This window comes from Equus asinus, chromosome 4 (genome assembly GCF_041296235.1).
Source record: "Equus asinus isolate D_3611 breed Donkey chromosome 4, EquAss-T2T_v2, whole genome shotgun sequence".
Lineage (NCBI taxonomy): Eukaryota > Metazoa > Chordata > Mammalia > Perissodactyla > Equidae > Equus > Equus asinus.
Window position 1 is genome coordinate 140,518,174 of NC_091793.1, and position 25,029 is coordinate 140,543,202.

Sequence of the window (25,029 nt, forward strand, 5' to 3'; positions counted from 1 at the left end):
TCCAGTTCCTTCATTTTATACATGGGAAAACAGAAATTTAGCAGAATACTTTAAAAGTCTTGAAGACTGAAGACAGAAACGCTAATAACTACTAGGATTTTAGGCAGAAACTCTACTTTGGGCCAGGAAAGTTTATAAAGAATCACACAGAACTTCAAGAAATTACAGAGTTAATATTGAAATTTAATATAATGGGGCTGGCCTGGTGGCAGAGTGGTTAAGTTCATGTGCTCTGCTTCTGCAGCTCGGAGTTCGTCGGTTCAGATCCCAAGTGCAGACATACACACTGCTCATCAGGCCAGGCTGTGGCAGCGTCCTACATACAAAATAGAGGAAAACTGGCACAGATGATAGCTCAGGGATAATCTTCCTCAAGCAAAAAGAGGAAAATTGGTAACAGATGTTAGCTCAAGGCCAGTCTCACCAAAAAAAACCCAAAAAATCCCAACAATCTATGCTTAATTAAATGTATAATTTTTAAAAAAACAAAGAAATTTAATATAATGGATGTGTAAAATAGTAGCTTCGACCCAGTTGAAGGGAGAATGTAAACTAGGAGATACATCTGAAGAACTTACCCAAAATTAGCACAGAGAGACAATGAGATGGAAAATATGAAAGGAAGGCTAAGAAATGAGAGGTAGAGAGTAAGAAGGTCTAACACATGTCAAATCAAAGTTTCAGAAGGAGGTAAGGCTCTGTGTTAACCAGGTAGCTAAAAATGGGTCCACAATCAGAATCTACTTCATATTTTGGGTGTTTTGATCATACAATAATAGAGGATTATAAAATAATGCCTGTAATATTCCTGATCAGTACAGAGGATGACCAATTTTAGTGTCATTCAGTCTGGTGATTCTCAGTGCCAAATGTCCTCTAGAGAGGAGAGGGGTGCCTGCTGTCCTGTCTTGACAGAGTCCACAGGCCCTTACGTCTTCAGTTTAGAAGGGTCATTTTTTGAGAACAGAGTCCCTGTGATCTTCACCTAAATATGGAACAACTCCTTAAGAGAACTAAATTGGAAGACAAAAACTCATCTTACAAGGAAATCAGGACCAAGATTATAAGACCTTTTGTAAAAGTATGAGATGCTTGTAAATTTCTCATCTTCATCATGTTCCTGTTATTTACTGTTCTCCTCTAATGATCAACAGTAAAAGCCTTAAGATAAAAATAAGTTTTTGTAGAGCAAAGACTATGGAAATTGGAGAGATCTGTGAGAAGAAAAGTGGGTAGAGTCAGCGACCAAGGGAGAGGGAGGTGTCTGAGTTCCTGGGACCCCAAGGACAAGAAGAGCAAGCAAGCTGGCTGAAGTCTGTCTCTGAGGCTGAAGAGCAGAAAAAGGCAGTGGGACTCCCCAACAGGGTAGAGAGCCTCACAATCTCTGTCCCTCATTCTATTCAGACACGAAATGACAGAGTAGGTAGACCCTTCCTAAAACCACAATGGGGAAGTGATAGCTCAAAGGCTGGGAGGAGTTATGTTTCTGGCAATATGGTTATCCGATATTCTTTAGAAACTTTTCACTACAAAACCTCTAAAAACAGTGGACTAGATGTAAAAGTCATGTTTTTAAATGTGTGGCTGAGCTGGCAAGAAAGTAAGAAAACTCCTTAGTGGCCTGAACTGAAATGGGAGCAGAAATCCAGAGAGACATCAAACCCACTGGCTGTCCTATGGCCCATGTGACTGTTTCTTTGTTGTTACCACCATGCAAAGCTCAGAAAGTATGTATAGGGCCTGGACATTTCTTTAAATGCCTGGAACCAATAAGTCTCCCAGCTTTTGGTGAGGGGCCCTGTGTGCATGTTGGGGGCACGCTTTCAACTCTGCCTTAACCTTCACTTTCTGCTTGCACAGGACAAGTCATCCCAGGGTGAGAATGGAGGGCCTTTTCAGTTCTTGGCAATGCACAGAGTCCTGGGTGTGAGCACAAGCCTATGCATGCCTGTGGCCTTCTTGATTCCCAGGTGTGTGTCAGAGCTTTTCAAAACTCCTCTGTATGTCTCACTCCCCAGTTTTTCTTTTTAAGCTTTTGGTTAGTCTAATGCTTTCTCCCAACTGGTATCTATCACCTCAGGCAGCTGCAAAGTTAAGTAATTGCCTGTAATTGTTTTTGACAAACGCTTATGGGGGAAAAAGCTTTTCATACCAGGTGAGCTCTGAGTTAGGTCAAGTATAGACAGTCTTGCAAGTGAGGCTTTCCAGGGAGCCACCAGACAGGTCACATAATAATTCTCTGGGAATGAAGCTTAGAAGGAGCTCCAGCCCCTTTCCTTCCTTTCCATTGGCTGCCAGGCTGCCAGTCTTCACCATGAATGCAGGCTGTTAGTTTTTAAGAATATCGCAAAGCAGGAGAGTCCAGGTTGGGACCAGGGCAAATCAACAAGGCCACAAAGCTCACTTCTTTTACTGAGATTGAACTGTTTTTTCTTTCCTTTCTTTTCTTTTCTTTTTTTAAAATAAACATTCCCCAGATTGTTGTAAGCCTGTGGGTAATTTCCAGAGTTCTGATTCTGATGACTTCACCAGTTCCTTTTTGCTTTTGTGGAGAGAATTTTCCAAGGTCCTTACTCTGCAATTTTCACTGGTGTCACCTGGATGTGGAGTTTGAATACGCATATTTTGTGCATCTGAAAATGACATGGCCCAAATAGCATGGTGTTCTTTAAAATACTAGGCTTATAGAAATCTAAGAGGAATATAGCCCACCTCATAGTTCACCTCCTATGGAAAAATGTATTTTTTTTCCACCACCTCCTTCTCCTTCCTAAACTTGCTCTAGCTCTAGCAACCATAAAAGTGAATGAATGGATCAATAAATCAATTAGATTTGTGACCCATCAAGGGTCCAGTACAGAGACTTACACATAATGGGTACTCAAGAAAGGTGCCGAATCAAAATAGATTGGCTTAAAATAGGCAAAATTGACCTGTTCTCTATTATATGTTATCCTACTCATAAAATTAAATCTTTAGTTTTATATTTATCCCTCATAAAATTGTATAACTTTTATATTGAAGATTTCCTACTTCTTTTAATTTTTATGGAATATATCTTTTTTTTCTTCTCTAAAGATTGGCACCTGAGCTAACAACTGTTGCCAATCTTCTTTTTTTTTCCTGCTTTTTTCTCCCTAAATCCTCCCAGTACATAGTTGTATATTTTAGTTGTGGGTCTTTCTAGTTGTATGGAATATATCTTAATTTGGGTGGAAAATGAGTCCTATAATAACAGTAAATTCTTTCCATGAAAGAAAAGGAGAAAGGAAGGATGGAAAAAAGGAGGGAGGAGAGAGGAAAATAATCTTGCCAGTTGTCAAAGTGATGGCCACTGACACATTTTGAAAGTATTTTGACAATACCTAGCAGAGATATAATTATTTTCCATCAGAAAACTCATAACTAGGTCAATTGGAAGACAGTAGTGAAGGAAGCCTGTTTGGAAATAATCTGAAAAGATTCTTGTGTCTCAGGTCTTTGTTAATTTGTTATAATGAATGAAGCATGGTACTTTAAGAGGATTAGAGCTACTTATAATGACAGTGCTACATCTAAAGGACTAAAGAGGCTTTAGTAACAATATAATATGATGATGATACAATATAATCTGATGGTATAAGATGACTCTTTCATTCCCTGTACTTCCTAGAAAATTTAAAAAAAACCTAAGCGGCTTTTTCTTTTGTTTCATTCTTCCTTAGAGAAGATGTGAAGGTTAAGTAGAATCTGGCTATCTACACACACACACACACACACATATGCGCGTGCAAATATTGAGTTAACCAGTTTTATGACTAAGTAATAAAAGTAGCATAATCGGTCATTTTATCTCTTTATTTCTCTAATGACTCTATTTAATTAATAATGAATATAGAAGTGGGCCTTCAATTACTGTTCTAGAAAAGATAGTCTACTTCTTCCAAAATTGTTTTATCTGCATTAAAAACTTAAAATCATCTAAGAAAAAGCAAATGGTATTTTCCTCACTTCTTGCGACACTAAGTCTTATGACTTTCAAATTTGAAAAACGCTGAAAAAGAGGAAGATTCTTCAGGACACCAGGCTTGGTCTCTTTAGAAAGTTATTGTCATAGAAAAACAAATAGGGGGATTGCTCCAGGTTAAAAGAGAAAAGACTCAAAAACTGAATGTAGTGTGTGATCATTGATTCGATACTTATTTCTAAAAGCTCTAAAAGATATTTTGAGACTAACTGGGGGAATTCAAACATAGATTGGATCTCCTTAACAAACTATGTTTTGTTTGCTTAGGTGTGTTAATGACATTATTCTGTAGGAGAACGCTCTTTTTTGGGGAGGGTAAGCTGAAGTTTTTAGGGCTAAAGTCTACACTTACTTTCAAAAAATTCAGAAAAAATGCACGTAGTAGTTGTCCAGCTGGGAATGCAGGATGTGATTCTCATCATGAAATGTGGTGCATGGAAATGCATTGTCCAGATACCCTTCAGGGAAAACTTGTTCTCCGAGTTCCTGGGAGAGCGGTCGAGAAGAGACAGCCTCCAGCCAGCAGCCCTAGGAGACCCCTCACCCCACGTCACACCCTTCCAGGGTGGCTCACCTCCAATGATCATGAAATGAAAGTGGAAAAGCCTGGCCATTTTGGCCCAATGGGGGACAATTCTGACGGGTCTGTTTTAGCTTCAGAGGTCCACCTAGAGTCAGTTCTGGCTGTTAGTCCTACCTCGCAGCTCAATTTCTCCCCCTGAGTTGTGCGTCCCCCGCCCTTCCACACACAGTTATTGATCCTAAGGGCACAACCTAAGAAACATCTGATCGTTAAACTCTGTCTCGGAGTCTTGTTCTGGGAGAACTCAACCTGTGACATGAGATGGACATCAGATAACCTCCAAATGAGGAACATTTTGTTTTGAAAGTTCTGTTTTCTTAAAAAACGCCAATTCATCAAAGACAAAGAAAGGCTACGGAAATGTTCCAGATTAAAAGAAACTAAAGAGACACGACAACTAAATGTAATATATTATGCCGGACTGCCTCCTGTACTGGAGAAAAATAAAATGCCAAAAAGAGCATTATTAGATCAATTGACAAAACTGGAATATGGATTGTAGATTAGCTGAAAGTGTTGTATCAATTTGAAGTTTCCTGTGATTGATAAGTCCACAGAGGTTATGTAGGAGACTATCCTTATTCTTAGGAAATAGACACTGAAACATATGGGGGACGGGAGCAACGTGCACACAACTTCCTCTGCAGTGGTTCCGCAGAGCTCCCTCCGTGCGTCACGGATGGAGAGAACACTAAGGCAATGGGGAAATGTCAGCAGTTGGTGAATTTGGGGAAAGGGGGGGTGAGAGGATTCTTTGTGTCTTTCTTGCAACTTTTCTGTAAGCTTGAAATTATTTTCTAATAAAAAATTTTAAAAATATGTATATACATATACAGATAATTACAGAGAAACCTGATAGAGCAAAATGTTAACAGCTGAGATTTCATGTAGGAATGCGGTTGTTCCAGTCTTTCAACTCTGTTTCGAGTTTGCAAGGCAGCCCTTCTTGGAGCACTGCACCCTTTAGATTCTGCAGGAGTTTAAAGCTTCCTCACAGAGATCAGCATGCCAATTAGACTCCAAATTTCCCCCTCTCAAAGTAGAACTCCTTAAGTTGTTAATTATTTACCTCCTCATGCTAAGAAAACCCACCACTGTGCGGCATGAACTCCCAGGACCCAACTTTGCCTTTTGTGTCCTCGGCTGCAGCTGTAGCCATAATTCCTAGAACAAGGAATATACTCAGTCGACACCCAGTGAAAGAACAAGGGTGGGAGATGTGGGACAAACACCATCTTGGTATAGTTAATCATTTTACCTCTACACGTCAGCTCTGAGCATTCTGGCCAAAATTAAATGTGTCTTTGCTTCTTTTCTTACTTCTTCTTTCCTGTTGCAAGTTGGGAGAATCAGAATTCTGGAAATATTTCAGCAACCTGTAGTCGGTGTGGCTGAGGCTGCCCTGGAAGGCGTGAGAGGCAGTGCTGCCCGGCTCCTGGAGCAGGAGGGGCAGGGGGCGCTTGGAAGGAAGGGCACCGAGGTGTGCAGTGACCCTGAGCAAAGACGTGCAGCACAGCTAAGGGCCCGGGGGACGACTCACCACACAGAGAAGGGGTGGTCCACCACCCATGGAGGAATGAAGTCAGCCGGCGGTATGAACTGGCATCGCTGAATACAGCTTATTTATTAGCAAAGCGTCGGTGCTCACTCAGTGGGGCCAGAAATGAATAAAGCTGCAGGGGACGGTCAGCTAGGCGTCGGAATGCAGAAATCAAAACCGGAGGCAGAACCACCAGGAACCCAAACCGATGTGGACATGGGCATGGGCCAGGTGTCAGTCCTGTCCCGTTTGGACCCTTGTCCCCTTGGGGCTGGGTGGAAGTGTCAACCAGGAAACAACAGTCCTCCCATGATCAGGACAAACCACTGGGGGATTGCTGATGGTGCTACTGGCTGATGGGGCTCGGCTCTAACTGGCAAGTGTCACCCTGAGATCCCCGCTGTAGTTTCTGGGTCTTCTGTCTGGTCTGCTTGACTGTACTCACTATTTCTCCTTCCAGCTCAGAACCAGAGAAAGTGGAGCAGAGTGTCACCGAGAGCCTTCACTTTTCATCTCTGTCCTCCTGTCCAGCCCCCACCTTCTCATTTTCAAATCTAGAAAGCTACCTCCGCCCTAGGCAACTTTTATTTAAAATAATTCGTTTAAGTTTGTAACTAGTTATTTTGCACTGAATAATATAAAAATTATCTTTTTAACTGACACACCTAGCAAATATCCGAAGTGTTTTCAAGGTGGCGTCTTACCACATAGTTTAAAAAGGACCACACTCCCCAGCCTCTCGACCCCCTGACCTGGAACATGGAGTGAAGTCAGGACAGCGGTGTTCACACAGAGGAAGCTGATTCGTGATGTGGAAGTGCCCGGGAAGATGCAGCTTATGGTTGGTGTCAGTTTGGATGTTTGACTGTTTCCAGTGACAGTACCACATAATGCTTCCTGCATTTTTTCCTTAGATTTATTTCATTAAGAAATACTCAGCTGTTGGCCTATACTAAGGCTTGGCCCACAAGAGGATTTTCTAAAGACGTCACCGTGTGGCCAGGAGCTAAGTGACCAGAGGAGAGGACTGCTCCACAGCCAACTCAGGCCACCAGCAAAGCAGAGGCAGCGGGACGTCAGAAAGGGTAACTTCCGCCAATTTATCCATAACTTCACAACGAGAAATTCTGGGAAGAAGCCATTTTACTTCATTATGAAATTGGTGAGATTTGCTTTAGGGTTTTTTAATATTGAATTACATATGAAGAAGGATATCATAATTTTTTCAGTATTTAGGGCCTGTCGGGAAAAACTGTGAAGGACTTTGAAACGGGCAACAAGACTCCTGGGAATCCTGTGAGGTGTGCCTTTTCCAGTTCTCTGTGCTGTCACTCTCTGGGTGTTTTACAGCTGTGCAAATTGTAGACAACTTACAATGGTGCAAAAGATCCTTGTCCATGGAAGCACAAACGAATCGTGTCCATGGAATGAGATTGATTGCTGTTCTGTGAATACTGACCAGTTTGGCCAGTTTTGCAACTGCTTATAAATCCATTTCAATATTCCCGATGGCCTGTATGTGTCATACTTTTAATTCTCCTTTTTTTTTTTTGAGGAAGATTAGCCCTGAGCTAATATCCATGCCCATCTTCCTCTACTTTATATGTGGGACGCCTGCCACAGTGTGGCTTGATGAGCAATGCATAGGTCCATCTGGACCACCAAGCAGAATGTGCGAACTTACCCACCCCTGAATTCTCCTTTTAACCCATTGTAACACCTTACAGATTCTATCATTAATTAATAAGTTTAATAAAACATTTGAAACGTTAAATTTATATTTGTATCTGAGTCATGATTTACTTGTTTAAAAAATTATCTTTTTTTGTTTGTTTTTCTTTCTTTTTTTATTCAGGTATAATTGACACATAACATTGTATTAGTTTCAGGTGTACAACATAATGCTTCCATACTTGCATATACTTCAAAATGATCACCCCAATGAATCTAATTAACATTGTCATCATACCTAGTTACGAAATTCTTTTTTGTTATGAGAACTTTTAAGATATATTCTCTGAGCAACTTGTAAATATGTAACACAGTATCATAAACTATAGCCACCATACTGTGTTGCATCCCCTGACTTATTTGTCTTGCAGCCGGAAGTCTGTACCATTTGACCCCCTTCACCCAATTCTCCATCCCCACCCCCGTCCTCTGGCAACCACCAGGCTGTTCTCTGTATCTGCGAGCTCAGCTTTAAAAAAATTATCTTTTAGTAAGTCTTTAATCCAAAAGTGTTGGTCTGACCTTCAGAGAACAACAGAGATAAGGAGAAAAATGTAGGGGTGTAGGTAACATTTAAAAAAAAATGTGTATGAAGTTTCTTTTGGGTACACTCAGTTTCCAAAACCCAAGTTTACCTTCCGCTCTAGGATGACGACAGACGCCCTCTCTTAAAGGAAGGGCGCTAAGTGCAAGAGCGGGCAGGCAGGGAAGGGCTCAAGAGGAGAGGATTCAGACGCCACTGCAAGTCTGGTATTGCTGAGATAAATTCTTTCTTTAGGGATCCCAGACTTTCTTCCCTTTATCCCTCTCTGTTCTCTGTTCTCTTTGAGGACTGTGTGTTAGAAGCTGGGTCCTTAATACGACTGTTGGAATGGAGACAATAAGCAAGATTATCACAACTGTTTGCATAGCCAGGACGCTAGCACAGGGTTCAAGGACGTGCAGCTCTCCGCCCGCCCCCCCCCCCCCAACCCCGCCCCGAGTCAATCTGAGACCACTTTAATCTCTGCTATAGCTACTCAAATGGAGACAGGGAGCCCAGGCAATGATCTGGCCATCCCCAAACTCCAGGATAACTGGTTAGATGCACCTTTGCCTGATCAACGCTGAGGTTTGAGAACACAGAAAGCCTTCCTTGGCCTGAGGACACTATCTGCTTCAACAAAGTGGGGCACAGCAGCCCCTGAAGGAGTTCAGTCACAGCTAATCCATAACTTTCCTAGCCTCAACCCTCCCTTGGGATAGCTAAACATTTCTTGGGTGTTCGCGTCAAGTTGGGTTTTATTTCTGCATTCCCTTCTCCAGTCTTCCATGCCTGTCTTCCTTCTCTTCTGATGCCCTGGTTGCTCCAGTTGCTGAACCTCCCTCTTTCCCACCAGCCCATCCTCACCACGTGCTTCGATGTGACTCAGACACCGTCAGGAGCCTCTCTGGGCAGAATTTTACGGCATGAGAACTGGAGCCCTCGGGTCACAGATCTTGCTTTCTAATTGCAGTGTCACTTACGACCTACCTGTGTGGCCTTGAGAAGTGAGTCAATAGCTCTGAGCCCCCATTTCTCCTCTGTCAAATAAAGATAATAGTATCAACTGGACTGAGCATCTGGGAGGATGAAATGAGGCGATTAAGTGAAGCTCAGTGTCTGGGTCATGGTCCTCTATGACTATTGTAATTTTCTTCTTTATCTGCAGTCTCCCGTTTCCTGTTTCCCTCTACTCAGAGTGGATTTCTATGTCCTGTTTTCTAGTTTGTAGACGCTACTTCACATTCTTTTCCTCAATCCAGCATAGATACTGATGGGGCTCAGGAGGCACTACCCCAGATACAGCACCTTGGCATATTGAAAAACTAAGCTGAAAGAATCTAAGAAACAGCAAGTGTCAGAGGGACCCTCTGATCTTCCCTGAAGCGGGTCACTAAACCCTCATGCGAGAGGCCCTCCCGGTACCCAAGGAAAGGAGCATCCTTATCTCCAAGGAAGGAGGGATGCTGAGAGGGATCTGGACCAACAGGCCTGGCTCAGTCCCCTAGATTACTCCCCTGAGCTCATATCCCTTTGTCCTAGCACATTTTCCATGACTTTCTGCTCTTCATCAAACCTAGTATAAAAACACAAATTTAACTGTTTCTTCAGGTCTTCATTTTCTTATTAAGGCTCCTCTGTCGTGCACAACTTATGTTAAATGAATTTGTAGGCTTTTCTCATGTTAACCTGTCCTTTGTTACAGCCTCTCCAGCCAAGAATTCGGAAGAGGAGGAGGAAAAGATATTTTTCCTCCCCTACAATAGCAAATGAGAGACAGTGATCACAGACACTACATCATTTTTCGATTACAATCAATTCCAGTTTCTTCCTCTGTCATCTGGGGAGAAAACTCATCAGTAAGTCACTGGAGAGTTTCTGTGAGAATTACACAAGAAGATGTGGGTGAGTTTCAGCACAGTGTCTGGCTCACAGAAGAGCTCAGAAATTGTGAGATGTCATTGCTATGATATTACTGCACTACTCCTGTTGTTAGGGTGTATTATGAAAAAACATATATAGCTAGCATATGACTGTTGAAAGGTGGCAAATTCTTGGGCTTCCAGCTAATTTAAGGGTCAATGGCTCTAAAGAGACCTAGTTATCTAAAGATAACATTTGGGATTCATGTTTCATTCTAAGGGAAAACATCAGCCAAGATACCACTGTGAGCAACAAAAGAATGGTTTCCTGCTGTTACAATAAAGCTACATTGTGCTCATCCCTTCCTTTCCAAAGCAGGACATTCTGATCCTATGTTCTACTAAAGGAGCTTATTTATTTTGCATCAAATGATTCCTGTGAATGAGTTCATTGCTTGTGATGAAGATCTGTACAGCATAGCTGGCTTCTTGCTGTAATCTCACTGCTTTAGCTGTAATCCAGCTGGCTAGAAAACACATCAACTGTCTGGCTCAGCAAGAAAAACCCAGCTTTTCCAAGGAAATTCTGTTTGGGCAATCTCTTAGGTTTATGAATAAGTTACTTACTGATTGCTTGAGAAGAATGTAAAAAGGAAGAAACAGTCATTCTCGAGGAAATTACAGAGAACACTTGGCACACTTGAGCAGCTTCCATTTGCTCTGGCTAGAAAATAGATCCAGTTCTCAAAAATCAGGTCTTTGTTTCCTTAAGGCTGGAATAAATGAGTATGAACAGTCTTAAAAATATTCTAATAAAAAGTTAAAATGGAGAGACATTCTATAATCTTTTTTTTCCCTCCCTGTGTTCTGGGAGATGTAATACATTTCTGAGGAAATCTGAAAATACCGCTTTTATTTAGTGTTTGGGATATTATAATCCCTCCTACAAGACAAGCAGTTTCAAGTGTGTGCTGAAATGCCGCTCCCCATGCAACCTCTCCAGACGACGGAGAAATACCATGTTTATATGTGAAATATTCCAGAGCAAGGCAACCCTCCCAGACAAGGTGGGGGAGCTCAGTCATTTTACTGTCCTCTACATTTTTCACATCTTCTTGGTTAGTGCGTGCAAAGAACTGTAATTAAGTACACACTTTGTGTGTGTGTGGATTGTGATCAACTCACTCCAGAGGTGAATGGTTTTATTTTGAACCAAGTTATGAAAGGAAACCCCTAAGGGGCAGAATGACAAACAGAAAAATCATGTTTAATATTATCTACACAGCTGGGTAATGGAATGAATAATTTATGTCAACTTAGTATTTTCCATAAGGTTACCAAACAATTGACTCAACTAAGCTTTTATTTCCTGAGCTTGCTGGTGGTTTTGGAATTAAGGAGAAAATCACCAAACTTCCAGTGGGTGAGCTGTACTTTTGGACATCGCTTTCCTAAGAGAACTCTTACCTGACCTCCACAGCCTGTGCCGGTCTATACCGGTGGCCTGCTTCTCACTCCTCACTCACAGTTTTCAGCTATACATTGGACGGCTTATTTGATGAAAATCAGGCTGTCGTTTGGCTTATGTTTGTACCTCCAGAGCCAAGTGTGGTGCCTGGCGGGGAGTAGAACTCAATAAGATTTCCTGACTGGCGGAAAGACTGCTCAGTGGATTTTGATAAAAGGCATTTGCGCCCATGGGCATCTCGGCGATAACTAACGTTTATTTTTGTCTGTGAAGGCAAAGGTGAATTTGAGTAGGGCATTTAAATTCTTAATTATCATCAAATCCATTAGCTCCCGTTTCCAGTTCCTCTTTTTTTTTTTTTTTAAAGATTGGCCCCTGAGCTAACAACTGTTGCCAATCTTCTTTTTTTTTTTTCTGCTTTATCTCCCCAAACCCCCGTACATAGTTGTATATTCTAGCTGCCGGTCCTTCTAGTTGTGGCATGTGGGACGCCGACTCAACGTGGCCTGACGAGCAGTGCCATGTCGGCGCCCAGGATCCAAACCCTGGGCTGCCGCAGTGGAGCACGCGAACTTAACCACTCGGCCACGGAGCTGGCCCCTCAGTTCCTCTTTCTTATTAGAGGTGTTAAAAGAATGTTGAGTACCTGGGATGCTAGCCTCTCTCGTGAGGGCCGTGTTGAATCCGTCCAGCCACTTAATCAGACCAGGACCTTTGATTAACAACAGGTCCGACTTCCAGGGAGAGATGATAAGATTTTTCTCCAAACTATTATCAAGAGCAAACAAGTTCACTATACACTGTATGGCTGTCTAGTCCTATATCGCTTTTAATTAGAACCAGTTCACCCAACTACATTCAGAAGGAAGCAAATACCAAGCATACCTAATTATATAAGTAGCATCTAACACATTACGGTAATCCCTACATTTCCTGAGTACGTGTTAAGTACAGTACAATGGAAAGCAACTTCACCCGCATTTCCCCATTTCATCTCCTAACAGTCCTGTGAAGGACTGCTATTATTTCCATGAGGCTAAGGGGGGTTGGGCAGTTAACAAAAGTGGCAAAGCCCATGCAACGCGGGCACCAGTCTAAACTGGACCCGTGCATCGCAGAACGGTAAAGTGGCCCGGCAGGGGCAGCACCCAGACAGCAAGCTGGTCTCCAGAGCTGAGCAGGGGGCTACTTGCGACATGAACCAAAGTTTCTCCCCACAGAACCAGAGGACGGGGCCGACCAGGACTCGGAAGCCGGACTCTCCTCAGATGCCTGGGAAGATCCGGAGTTAAAGCCCTGTCCGCACCCTCCCATAAATGCTTACACCCCTCCAATCCTGTGCCTGCGAGCCTGCCTGCTCCCCCAACCTGTTAAATTTCACCCAAACCCTGATAGTGGAGACAGATGTGAGCACCGTGCCTCCTGTCTCCTTGCTGGTTGACCTTGAAATAGAACCTTTTCTTTTCTCAAAAGCCCAGGCCATAAGTATCAGCTTTTTATGCACATGGGCCCGGGCCCTCCTGCCCGAGTCATTCAGACAAGGCTTCTGGGTCTGCCTGACTGCAGGGCTTCCTTCTGACCCTGTGCACACGGCCTCCTGTAGCAATGCTCTGCTAATGTGTGAGTTTCCTTTACTCGACTGTGCAAGCCTCAGGGCAGGATGGTGCTTCACTCACCCTTGTGTCTCAAGCACAGCGCAGAGGGCAGGAACCACGACGGGTGCTCGGTCAGCTTAGGGGCTGAGGAGGAAGCGCTTTCTCCATCATCAATCTACAGTATGTTTAGTATGGTTTCAGTGTTAAATAGAGTCAACTATATAATGTGTATAAATAAAAAACATAGATCAAATGTTTGTATAATAAAACAAATAATTATATATATATAAATATATTGTACTCTTTTTTTTCCCCCCTGAGGAAGATTGGCCCTGAGCTAACATCTGTGCCAATCTTCCTCTACTTTATATGTGGGATGCCACCACAGCATGGCTGATGAGTGGTGTAGGTCCACACCTGGGATCCAAACCCAGTGAATCCAGGCCACCAAAGTGGAGTGTGCCAAACTTAGCCACTACACCATGGGACTGGCCTGTGCTATTTTTTATTAAATTAGTAATCCATGTTTTATGTTGAAACATAAGAAATTGCCATTTTGTTAGGTCAAAAATGGTCAAGGTCTGGGGGCTGGCCCCATGGCCGAGTGGTTCAGTTTGCATGCTCTGCTTCAGTGGCCCAGGGTTTTGCCCGTTTGGATCCTGAGTGTGGACATGGCACTGCTCATCAGGCCACGCTGAGGTGGTGTCCCACATGCCACAACTAAAAGGACACACAACTAAGATATACAACTGTGTACTGGGGGGATTTGGAGAGAAAAAGCAGAAAAATTTTTAAAAAAATTTGTGAAGAAAGGAGTAGGACCGATAAAAAAAAACGTCAAGGTCAAATAACAGCACTTTTATATGCTACAACCTAATAAAAAAACTAGGTCCACTCTTAGTTATATAACTAAGCAGAATGCTCCATTACCACATTTTTCCCACTCAAATCGAGGTTTATCATTATAAACCACCAAAGAGAAAGTTTCGTGAAAAATTAAGGATGTCCTATCTATAAGCACTCTCTTCTAGGCCCAATGATCTGACTTTATATACAAACTATTTTTCGTGCCTTTAGGGACAATCTGGTCCTAATGAAAATTCAACCCTGCACATGTCTATTAGACCTGGCCTGGGTCCCTTGTCCTTTGCAAGCTGCCTGGTTGCACAGCTCCTTTCAAGGTCCTTCTGCCTGGGGTCTTCCCTTTTGAATGTTCCCTCTGCCTGTGTCTGAGCCCGACGTACCCTTAGCGTCCTCAGACACTTTGTGATGATTGCGCTACATGTGTTTGCAACGATCACTCTTGGTTGAGTGCTGGGGTCTACTGCGTGCAACTGTGTGAAGCGTTTGAAATGGGGGAACCCCTCCCAGCGGATTCAGTTCTGGTACTAAGTGACTGACTGGCTGACCATGGACAGTTCTTCAATAACTTTTTTTGTTTCTTGCCTAAAAAGAAAGACAACTAGAATTTCAGGGGGTAACCCTGGAGGCCATCTTAAGCACGTGTGAGCTCTGCCTTTCTTCTGCACAGTTCCTGAGAGAAGACTCTGACCTCTGCTTATTGAATTCCTTATGTGCTAACCCTAGCACGTGAACTCCTCCCTCGGCTCCACCTTGCTTCAACTTTGTTGTCCAGGGGCTGCCATTTTGCCAGTGATCCCAACCAGGCCTCCTATTTTGGGTTCTAAGAATGCCCACCTAACCCACTGTGGGCCTGAGCTTTCCTACTCTACTTCAGCCTTCAATTTAAAAACTGCACCTGGAGCCAGCCCTGATGGTCTAGTGGTTAAAGTTCAGTGCGTTCCACTTCAGCAGCCCAGGTTTGGTTCCTGGGCGCAGACCTACACTGCTCATCTGTCAGTGGCCATGCTGTGGCAGTGGCTCACATGCAAGAAGCAGAAGAACTTACAACTATGTCCTGGGGCTTTGGTGGGGGAAAGGAGGAGGATTGCCAAGAGATGTTACCTTAGGGCGAGTCTTACCCTGCAAAAAACAAAATACAGAACTGCGCCCGAAGCCAAGTCCACTTGGGGACCTCCTGGTCCCAACTGGGTTTGCCTGGCTTTGAGAGCAGCTGTATTACTGGCTTGGTTAAATTCTGAAGACTGTACAAAGATCAGCCACACTGGTGTTACCAGTTTTCAGGGCTTCAGTGAGAACCTTCTTTGCGGAATCGGGTTATATGTGGATTCCCTAGAGGAGAGTAGTCAGCAGTGTTGTCAAAATAGCGCAGTGAAATGGGAAGTGCTATATAAATATATTCCCATTGTAACCTGAAATTGCCCAGTTGACAGTGGGCATAAATGGGGTAGTGTTTAGAGTTTCAATTCAGGATTCACTGGGGTGTCCCCATCGGCTGATGTGGTACCCACTGCGTTTACCCGGTAAATACATCGCACTTGAGAAGAAGCACTGACAAGCATTGCGGGGGCCTCGAGGAGGTGAACTGAGCTCCTCCTGAGCACCAGACTCCATGGGGGCCCCGCCCGAGCACAGGCTGCTGCCTTGTCAAAGCGGGTGGAGCTGTGGACAGAGTGAGGGGAGTGGGCTGGAGAATTCTCTTCCGTTCCGACATTTGCTGTCAGAGGAGACCCCAAATACGGCTGCTTGTGCCGTGACGTTTTGGGGGAACAAACTGCTGGCATTTCCCTCTCGTGCTGCTCTCACACCCCCTCCTCGGGCTCCTCCCTCCTGGCAGTCCTCCCTCGGGGCTCCTCGGCCGAGCAGGCCTTCTGGCAGGTGCGCACACGCAGCTGAGCAGTCAGTCCACATCTTCCCCCTCAGTCTCCCCTCCCACGTGGCCTGTGAAGCCGCACACTCCGGTTCCCATCTGTCCCTCCCTCCCTCTGCTGAACTCCGTATTCTGTGGGTACCGCACACTTTTAGAACCTTTTTGTTTGTAACGTATTCTGTCTCCCAGGCAGCACAACTCTAAGCTCAGTGAAGGCGAGAACTCCCACTAAAATCCCGGCGTCCTCTCCCACCACACTGACCGACGCTCCGGTTGACACTTGCCTGACTGAGTGTGACAGGGGCAGGTGGCCTCTTGGTTAACGATAAACAGGCCCCCTTCCCCCCAAAATATGGAAAATAGCAGACTTCCAAATAACTAACAGATTTCCAACTTCTGTCTCCCTTTGCGTGAAGATAGAGGCGAAAACAAACAATAAAATAACACAAAATCCCAGCCATTCAGAAAGCGCTCACACGCCTTGGTTATTTGACTTGATGGATCTGTTTGTCACAAACCAGGTCCCTGTTTGCACTTGTGCTGGGGGGTGGCTGTGTGTGTTTCCCACACCCAAGGCCACACGGGCCAGTGGATGTGTTTGCTGCGGGGTGTGGGGGTGGGGGAGCCAAGGAGACCAAGGCTGGACATTTGGTTCCCCCCTGGGTCAGTCTGCTTCACAGAGAAACTTCCACGGGCAAAGCCAGGCCCCGTCTGACCCTTGCCCTTCCACCCCCTAATTAACCACCTGAACAACATCCTCATTTGGCTGAACGGAGGACTCATCCTTTCCAGCAGAAAGCTGCGCCTGGATCACGTGTACTGTGTTCCTCCTGACTCCGTTCTCTTTAACGATGAGGAGTATTTGCATCTTATTTGAGTATCAACGGAATAATCAGAGCATACTCTGATCACTGAAGAAGATGAAAAAATAGTCTGAAGAAAAGACTCTCCCAACCTTTATTAGGTACCAACTGCACGTGCTGGGCGCCCACCACGTGCCCCACGCTGTGGACGATTTAACAAGCAGAGGTTTAAAAAAGGGAGGAGACGGAGGTGCTGGGAGGAGCTGAGTCCATCAAGTTATTTCAGAGGAAAGGAAACTGAGACGCTAGTTTGCTCTGCTTCAGCTGTGGAACAGGTGGGAGGCGGAGTTGGGACCGGAGCTCTGGGCGACAGGAAAAATCGAGTAGCAAGTGTGACGAGCTTGTGTGACCACAGATGCAAGGTGTGTGTGGAGACGGTCCAGTTTAAGAGAAGGCTGTTAGTAATCTTCATTTAATTAGTTATGTCTTTCCCACCTTTTAAATTTTTATATCATCAATGTTTATTGTGGTCTTGGCTTTTACGACTTTCATTAGAAGTTTTATGAGGCAAAAACCTTTATTAGAGTTAATGTCACTGAAGAAACCAGGTGAACGAGAACCAAAGAGCACCTACCAGATTGAAGGGTCTAACTTTTTGTAGTTTATGTGAAAATTGAGACCGGAAGAAAAAAATAGATAGGAATTAGCAACATTATAAAGTTTTTCAATAATAAAAGTAACGGGCTACTAGAAAAAGTTTGGGTGAAAAAGAAGGAATAGATCACCTGAGGGGGTCCAGCATATGCTGCTGTGGCGCAAAAGTTACTGTGAGCAGAAGGCGTTTGAGGTCTCAGGAGAACGTAGCTTCATAAGTCCCCTCCCTGGGAGCAACCGCAAGACTGACACTTCACCCACCGGAGACGGGGAGTCTCCAACCACACCTTAGCAGATGTTGTCATGTACCGCCCATCTACTCTCCTAAGCGCTTATTTATCTCTCTAAAAGGTCATTTGTCTTCCCATAAGTGGCCTTTTTCCTCCTTACTTTCCTCTATTAAGACAGTATACAAGGATCAAATTCTTTTTGTTTTGAGGAAGATTGGCTCTGAGCTAACATCTGTTGCCAATCTTCCTCTTTTTGCTTGAGGAAGATTGTTGCTGAGCCAAATCCATGCCAATCTGCCTCTATTTTATGTGGGATGCCACCACAGCATGGCTTCACAAGTGGTGCCAGGTCTGCACCTGGGATCTGAACCTGCGAACCCCGGGCCACCAAAGTGGAGCTCATGAACATAACCACTACTCCACCAGGCTGGCCCCCCAAATTCTAACCATCCCTTTGAGTCACATTTTTCTGTGAATTCCCCTATGTACCTTAATAACATATGCGATTAAATTTTGTGGGTTTTTTTGCTAATCTGTCACTTGTCAGGTAATTTGCAGGCCCTCAGCAACTGAACCTAAGAGAGTAGATGAAAAGTTTTTCTTCTTGACAAACCACCAGCTTAACACAACTATTTTCAATTTTGCATAATTTCTTCAATTCTTTTCACCTGCATTTATTTTTACATAATTATAATCATTAACTTTATAACATGAGCACCCATCCATGATGCTTCATAACCCTCCAAATTTTGACTTCCTAATGACTGCAAAATATTTCATTGAGATGATATATAAGAAGTTCCTTACCTAGCCTCCTACTGTTGGATATTTAGATTGCTTCTGGCTTTTTAAAATTATAAATAATTTGGAAAAAAAATCTTTGAGCATGAAGCTTTTCTCCTTTTAAAGTTTCTTCTGAAGGCTAGCTCCATGTGCTGTGGCCCTGGAAAGGGGATTATTGGGTTAAACACGTAGGTCAGGGATGTTGCTTCCCATGACAATTCGTTGTAAGGTAACATAAAAATGCATGACATTCTTTTATAAAGTAAAGGACTTCAGTGTCAGGTAAAATCACAAATAAAGGCCATGAAAAACTTAAAAACCATTCAGTGTCTGGAAGACGCGCCAACACGAGGAGAATCATTCAGTAAGAGGAATTACTTGAAGAGGGTAATTTGAGACCCGGAGAAACGTCCCTGGGCCTTTTTTTCTGCAGAACAAACAAACAAAACACTGATGGATTTAATTTAGCAACAAGTTAGTGGAAACTTGGGCGAATGAGTTTGTTTTAAGTGAAAAGGGCCAATTTAAGAGAGTAATTGCTGATGAAAGTTCTGTTATCAAAGCCTCATCTGGTTTTCATTAGCTTTCTTTTGGAGGGAAGAATAAAGTATTAGACAAAAAGCCATTGGTGCTGACAGTTGTCTGACCACCAAGGGACCACCGGGCAGGCGCAGCCCTCTCCCAGCTCCTTCCCTGCGTCTAGCCACGGTCCTTCCTTAGGCGAGCCCACGGCCAATTATTCCAACAGGTCTTGGGTGTGAGATTTCAGACATGCAGCACAGCAAAGAAACGTTCCTTTTGAAGAACCACAAGCTCTTCATCTTAAAAAGCAAGGGAAAAAACAACCAATCCCATTGCTACTCAATTTAGAGCTTTCCCTACCTTGTACTGGAAGGAGGGCGAACTCAGTTTTCATCTTAGAGAACAGCTGTCTCCTACTGGGTTTCTCTGCAGTGGGCTTTCCATAAGGACTTTGACTAGTCCTGTCACAGCTACTTAAACCCACATTTGTGCGCTGTAATTTTCTAGGTAAAAGCTGAGGAAGTTACTGAACATCCTTCTCTGCCCTCCTTCCCTCCCTCCTTCCTCCGCAGCCTCATCATCTTCCAGGATTTTACATCAATCAGCAGCTGCAGCGAACCCTGTTGTGATCTTCCCTAGAAACTGCTGGCAGGACCCAAAACAAGAATCTGCACATGGAGCATTTCCACAAACGATCTGGAGTCTTTTTCCCCTTTTACCAGCGGGTGGTTAGTCCGGCTACCGTTTTGTAAACACGTCATTAGCAGGAATCCTCCCCAGGTCAGCTGCAAACGTGTGGTGGGAGGAAAACAAACAGGGAGGCACTTACCGCGGTGGGTCCTGTGCGGGGAGAGACGCTGCGGTGGTGCCCAGGCGTGACCCGCTCCGGAATGAGCCGGAGGGTGGTTCTCCGAGCGGCTGCGTGGCGCACTCCTCGCCCAGCCTCCTCTTTGGCTCTTATCTGGCTTTTGACATGACACTGAGGAGGAGAAGGATGTTGGGTTTCGCTTGCATGTGGTTCTGCACTCCCCGCCCCCTCCATAAAAGTTCATCGTGTGCTGCGGGAGACAGCCAGCCGCGAGGACGCCGCACAGATTGGTGCTGGACTCAGTGTGCACACGGGGCACTGACGTTTGTTTTCTGAACGGAGAGTGTTGCTATTGGCTGCGGGTAACACGGGCAGAAAAGGAGCGATGGAGGGGGCTCCAGTCCCTCCTTTGTTGGGGTGGGCTTTTGTTTATGAAAAGTCAACTTAAATTTCCCCCCAAGAGGGAATGGAGAGGACGTTAGAACGTCAGAGGAGAGCCCCGGAGCACACAGCAGACGGTAGGACCCGTGAGAAGGATTCTACAGACCAGGAGTCCGTGTATTTCTGATAGTGAAGAATGAGAATCACATTAGGTATCATGTTTCCCGGCTCTGAGGAGGTTAAAGTCTTGACTTTTATCCCTCATCTCACCTGTGGTCCTGGCAGATGTGAACACAAGTGTGTACCTGAGGCCGGTCTCAGAACTCAGAAATTCAGGGGGTGAGAAGTGTGGAGGCTGAAGGGAGCAAGCCTTGATGTGGTTAGCTCTCCTCTGCAGAGACAACTCGATCTTTGTAAGGTCTGACGTCAGCCTGCCCTCAGGACATTGGAAATTGAGCATTATCGGGTCCTAAAACATCGCTAGGCCGGCTAACGGGACGTCGTGGGGAGGAGGTGCTGGAGGAGCACGCGGTTGGACGGCAGGAAGGGTCAGGGCAGCTGGCGGTGCCCCCAAACGCGTCTCTGAAGCTTCAGACCTGCTTTGAGCTGATTATTTTTGAGTAACTGCAGACAGAAGCAGCTCTGGAGCCAGAGTAGACGTCGCCCTTTTGAAAGGGAAATCCACGTTTATAAAGGCACTCTGCGTCAGGCGGGGGCTGTCCCAGGCCCTTTCTCCCCTGAGACTCACCCGCCCAGCAGGGCGCCTGTTTACCGACATTCCTCGCCTCAGCTTCCCGGAATTGCCTCCTCCCTGTCAGCCACAGACCCCTGTCCCTTTCCGGAGCTCCGGGCAGCCCATAATCCTCAATCTCCCAGCCGCCTTTGGAGTCTCATATCTTTGCGGGGCGCCTGGAGGCACATAACTAGAATTGCTTTTTTTCTCCTGTTCATCTGTCTGTGTTACAGGGGCGTCTGCACCGAGAACAAAGGGAGGTAGAGAAGAAATTATTTTTCCTCCCCTGCGAGACCAGGTCTAGAAAATCTAAAGCAGTGCCCCTCACTGGAGGGGCGGGGGGGGGGTGGCAGCATGTGGGAATAATCCTGGGTGGTGGACTGGAACCCTCGTTCAAACTACAGATGCCCCTCTGCCCTGTAAGATATCCGCTCTCCCACGTTTGCCCCCATCCCTTGATTCCACAGAAATAACCACTGTGAATCCTCCTGGCAGGTTTGTTTTTGGTGCTGCCTGAGCGTGCAGGAGGCTGCGGCAGGAGGCAGCAGGGGAGCTCCTGGCTGCAGACCCAGCTCTGTCGCCAGCTCCCGCTCCTCTGCATCAGCAACGTCAGTATCTACCGATAGTTACACGCTACTTTCCGTAATCGCATGAAAGCACAATTTCACCCACAAAAGACATTTTTGGGGAGAATTTCAGGAAGTTTTGGTTACTTTATGTGGTTTTGGGTTTGTTTTTTGGTGGCAGAACAGAAAGCATCGAGTAGCAAAGGACAGAGAAGGAAGACAAGAAACGACACTCAGCAAGCATTTACCATGTGCCAGGAAGGGGTCAAGCGCAGTTCACACTGCAGCCCAGGCGAGTGTAAGCATTTTTATTTTTATGTTTCAGCTACTGCCTAAAACAGCAGAGGCGAAACATATGCTTACTTAGCTTTGAAACTGGTCCAAAAAAATCAAGAACCCGAAATAAACTCTCTCGGCCAATGAGCCCTGTCGTTGGCTGTGCGCGTGAGGAGCCCGGCCGACATGGCAAGGTATGCCCTGTAGCTGGTCCGTGCTTCACAAGGAGTTGGAGCCGAAGTGCTCAGACGGTCTGGAGATAACTTACTGCTGCCTGAGGGGCAACGGGGCACTGGCTACGCGGGAGGGTGGGAGCCTGGGAGCGCTGTCAAGACAGCCTCTGTCGTCAGCTGCAGAGTGGGAGCTCAGAACCAGGCGTTGTGACTCCACACCCCACGTGCTTAAGAGATTTCATCATTAGACTACCCGTCCCTCTGTGAGAAGAGATGTTTCCAGAATCGAGTGCATGGAAGGTAGGGGCAGGAACAACGTTGGTCAGATAAAAGGATTTCAGGGCAGTTGGGCCATTTTCTGCATCACTGTGAGTTCTCAATCTGCCGTGCTTAGCGTGTCAAGGTCTCTCGAGCGGGCGTGGCCTGTGAGCAGGTCTACACGGCAACAGGGCTCAGAGGAGCCGGTGCATGCTGCCTCCATCATATGGTTTTGGGAGCAGGCTGTGTCCCTCAAAATATCTTTTCTCCACTGATGCTTGAAGTTTCACTGTTAGAGAATCATTCTTTTGAAGAGATTACATTTTAAAAGAGGAGCTTTGTATTATTCTAGTGAAGTTCTAATCCTCAGGATGGATCAGGTGATTTTAAGACGGTCATCCCCTCGCCCCACTCCAACCCCACCAGACAAAACTGGGGTGAGCAGCATGGCCTCCGTCTTGTGATGTGATCAGGGACACCCTTATCTCTTCCCTCCTGATCTGAGGTTAAAATGGCATACTTGCCCCCAACACCTGATGATAGAAATTTCAGAAATGGATATTTGGGAGAATGCAATTGGGTCATATTGATTGTTGTTAAGTTTTTTGCTGCTGTTTATTAAAAAAAAATCAGCTCAGAACATAATCACCGGAAAAGAGAGAATATTGCACAAATGAATATTTTCTTATGAAAGAAGCTGATTTGTGAGAAATGGAAAGGCTTCCTTCTCTTCAATTTTTTCCCTCTTGCCCTCCAGGCCAACCCTGTCTCCCTGTGCCAGTGTCCCTCGGCCGCTTTCTTCAGGGTGGGCAGGCCGGGGTGACACTCTGGGCCATTAGTGGGTTGAATGGTGAGGCTGGAACCATGCAAAGTTTCCTGAGGTGCTGAAATGGACTCGCGGTCACAGATCCAGAGGCTTGGAGGTCACACGGGGCCATGCCAACCTGGCTGTACGGTGCGGGGGCGGGGGGTGCGGCTATTGTTGTTGTTGTTGCGGAAGATTGGCCCTGAGCTAACATCTGTGCCAGTCTTCCGATTTTTCCTTGAGGAAGATTTGCCCTGAGCTACGAGTCTCAGAAGGTCAGGGCCTGAAGCTTTTGAGGGCAGAGTGAGTGCTTCCCTCTCAGAAGACACCTGTGCCCTGCAGCTTTGTGGCTAATGGTTTCTCATGTGGGGGTGGGGGGCACTGGCCGCAGTACCCTGAGTCTTGGAAGACGTATTTCCTCTGTTTGTAACCAAGGGAGGTAAATAATCTTTTAACTTATTGCCCTGGAAAGAGAATGTGGCTCGTCAGTGGTTAAATAGATCTGGTGTGTGTTACATAGTCAGCCGGCATCTGGTGACACCATCCTTGGTCCTGATTCAACAGAAAGGACGGCTCAGAGAGTTGAGGCCGCTCCCAGCCATTACTCTAATTATACTGCTTTTCTCGTTAGACTGCAGATTCCTGACATGATGTCAGTGTATCTGGATTTTCCTGAAATGTCACACTTTGGGAAAGAAAAAGGATCAGAGAAAAAAGCCTGTTTTCCTGACCTGTTTTCCGGGTTCGGTGACGACTTGCGTTTCTCATCAGGAGCACGGTGGCCTGGGGCGTCCTGCAGCTGTGGGTCTGTTTTGTCTGCACTGCTCAGTGTTTTCTAGAGCTTGAATTAATTTCCGTCATTTAAAAATCAGCAGATCTTCCATAGCCATTTAGATTGTCGGCCTTTCATGAAAAAATTGCCAGATCTGGGTAACAATGGTCCTGCATCCCACAAGGAAACGGCTGGCGGAAGCTGAGCATGGCTGCTCCAGGCCCCGACCGGCTCCACACCTCTCTCCCGGCCCCCTACTCAGACTGCACCATCTGGACCCTCCGGGAATTTGCGCTCTCCACCCTCATGTCCGTTTCTAATTCTTTTCCTCTTGAGTTGTTTCACTTTAGGAAAATTGAGTACACAGAAAGATAAGTCATTGGGCAATCATTTTTATTGCTTAATAAATTTTAGGTTTGTTCATTTAAAAAATATGAATCCTCTGTGTTTTCCTGGTGAAACCTGAATGCATTATAAACATGATTAAATTAACAAAACCAGCTTTAACCAGCTGAACTACACAACAGTGCTGCCCAAAGTTGGTGTCCCGGGAGCCACCTGCCCGGTGCCGGTGGTAAGGGAGTCCCCTGCCCGTGGGGGCCTGAGGAGCAGCAGTGCAGCCGGAGCCCTTCTGCTTCTGTGATCTCGGTGCCAGTGATTCCAACAAGGGTGGCGATGAAATACTCCTCCCCTCAAAAAATCTTTTGTTGCCTTAAGTTCTAAAAAGATTGTTGTGACTACTATGCATTTTAGTTATAGATATATTCATATATATATATATATATCTAAAATTTATTTTTAAATAAATAATATATTTTACATAAAAGTTAATTACTTATTTTAATTTTTGTTACTTATTCTTTAATAGACAACGTATCTTACATGGAAGTTAATTGCAAAAACTCCCAGTTATAGGGCTGCCCCAGTGCCACCTGTGGACTCAGTGATGCTTTCTTTTGAGATGAAGCTGGTAAAGGGTCCGTGTCACTGGGGCAGGTTGTGTTTCCCACCGACATGCTGCACGCGCATCTCAACAACAGATCTGAACTACACACCGTGGGACGGTCGTGGTCAAGAGTGAGAAACAGAACTGAAGGCATCTTGACTTCTTTGTTCCACACCACCACTTGGAGTTTTTAGTTATCTTTAAAACATCCAATGGTGCAACCAACAGGGAGCTGTAAGGAGGACTATGTTTTGTTAGGCAAATGTGAATTTTAGTCCAC

At 45.2% G+C, this 25,029-nt stretch overlaps 1 protein-coding gene across 6 annotated transcripts in view; it reads right to left on the reverse strand.

Annotated features, from left to right (window-relative positions):
• CMKLR2 (chemerin chemokine-like receptor 2) overlaps positions 1–24,051 on the reverse strand; it is a 42,996-nt gene extending 18,945 nt beyond the window's left edge. Inside the window, exons 1-2 of one of the 6 annotated variants that reach the window (XM_070508455.1) lie at positions 23,763–24,051; positions 19,861–20,010 (exon numbers count right to left, since the gene is read on the reverse strand). The gene's annotated coding sequence lies outside the window, so the exon portion shown is untranslated. Of the gene's footprint in view, positions 1–6,129; positions 6,280–19,391; positions 19,416–19,860; positions 20,160–20,490; positions 20,605–23,762 lie in introns of those variants that run through there. The other 5 variants (XM_070508456.1, XM_070508457.1, XM_014836399.3 and 2 more) reach the window with 5 other exon arrangements.
• Between the last annotated feature and the right edge of the window lie 978 nt (positions 24,052–25,029).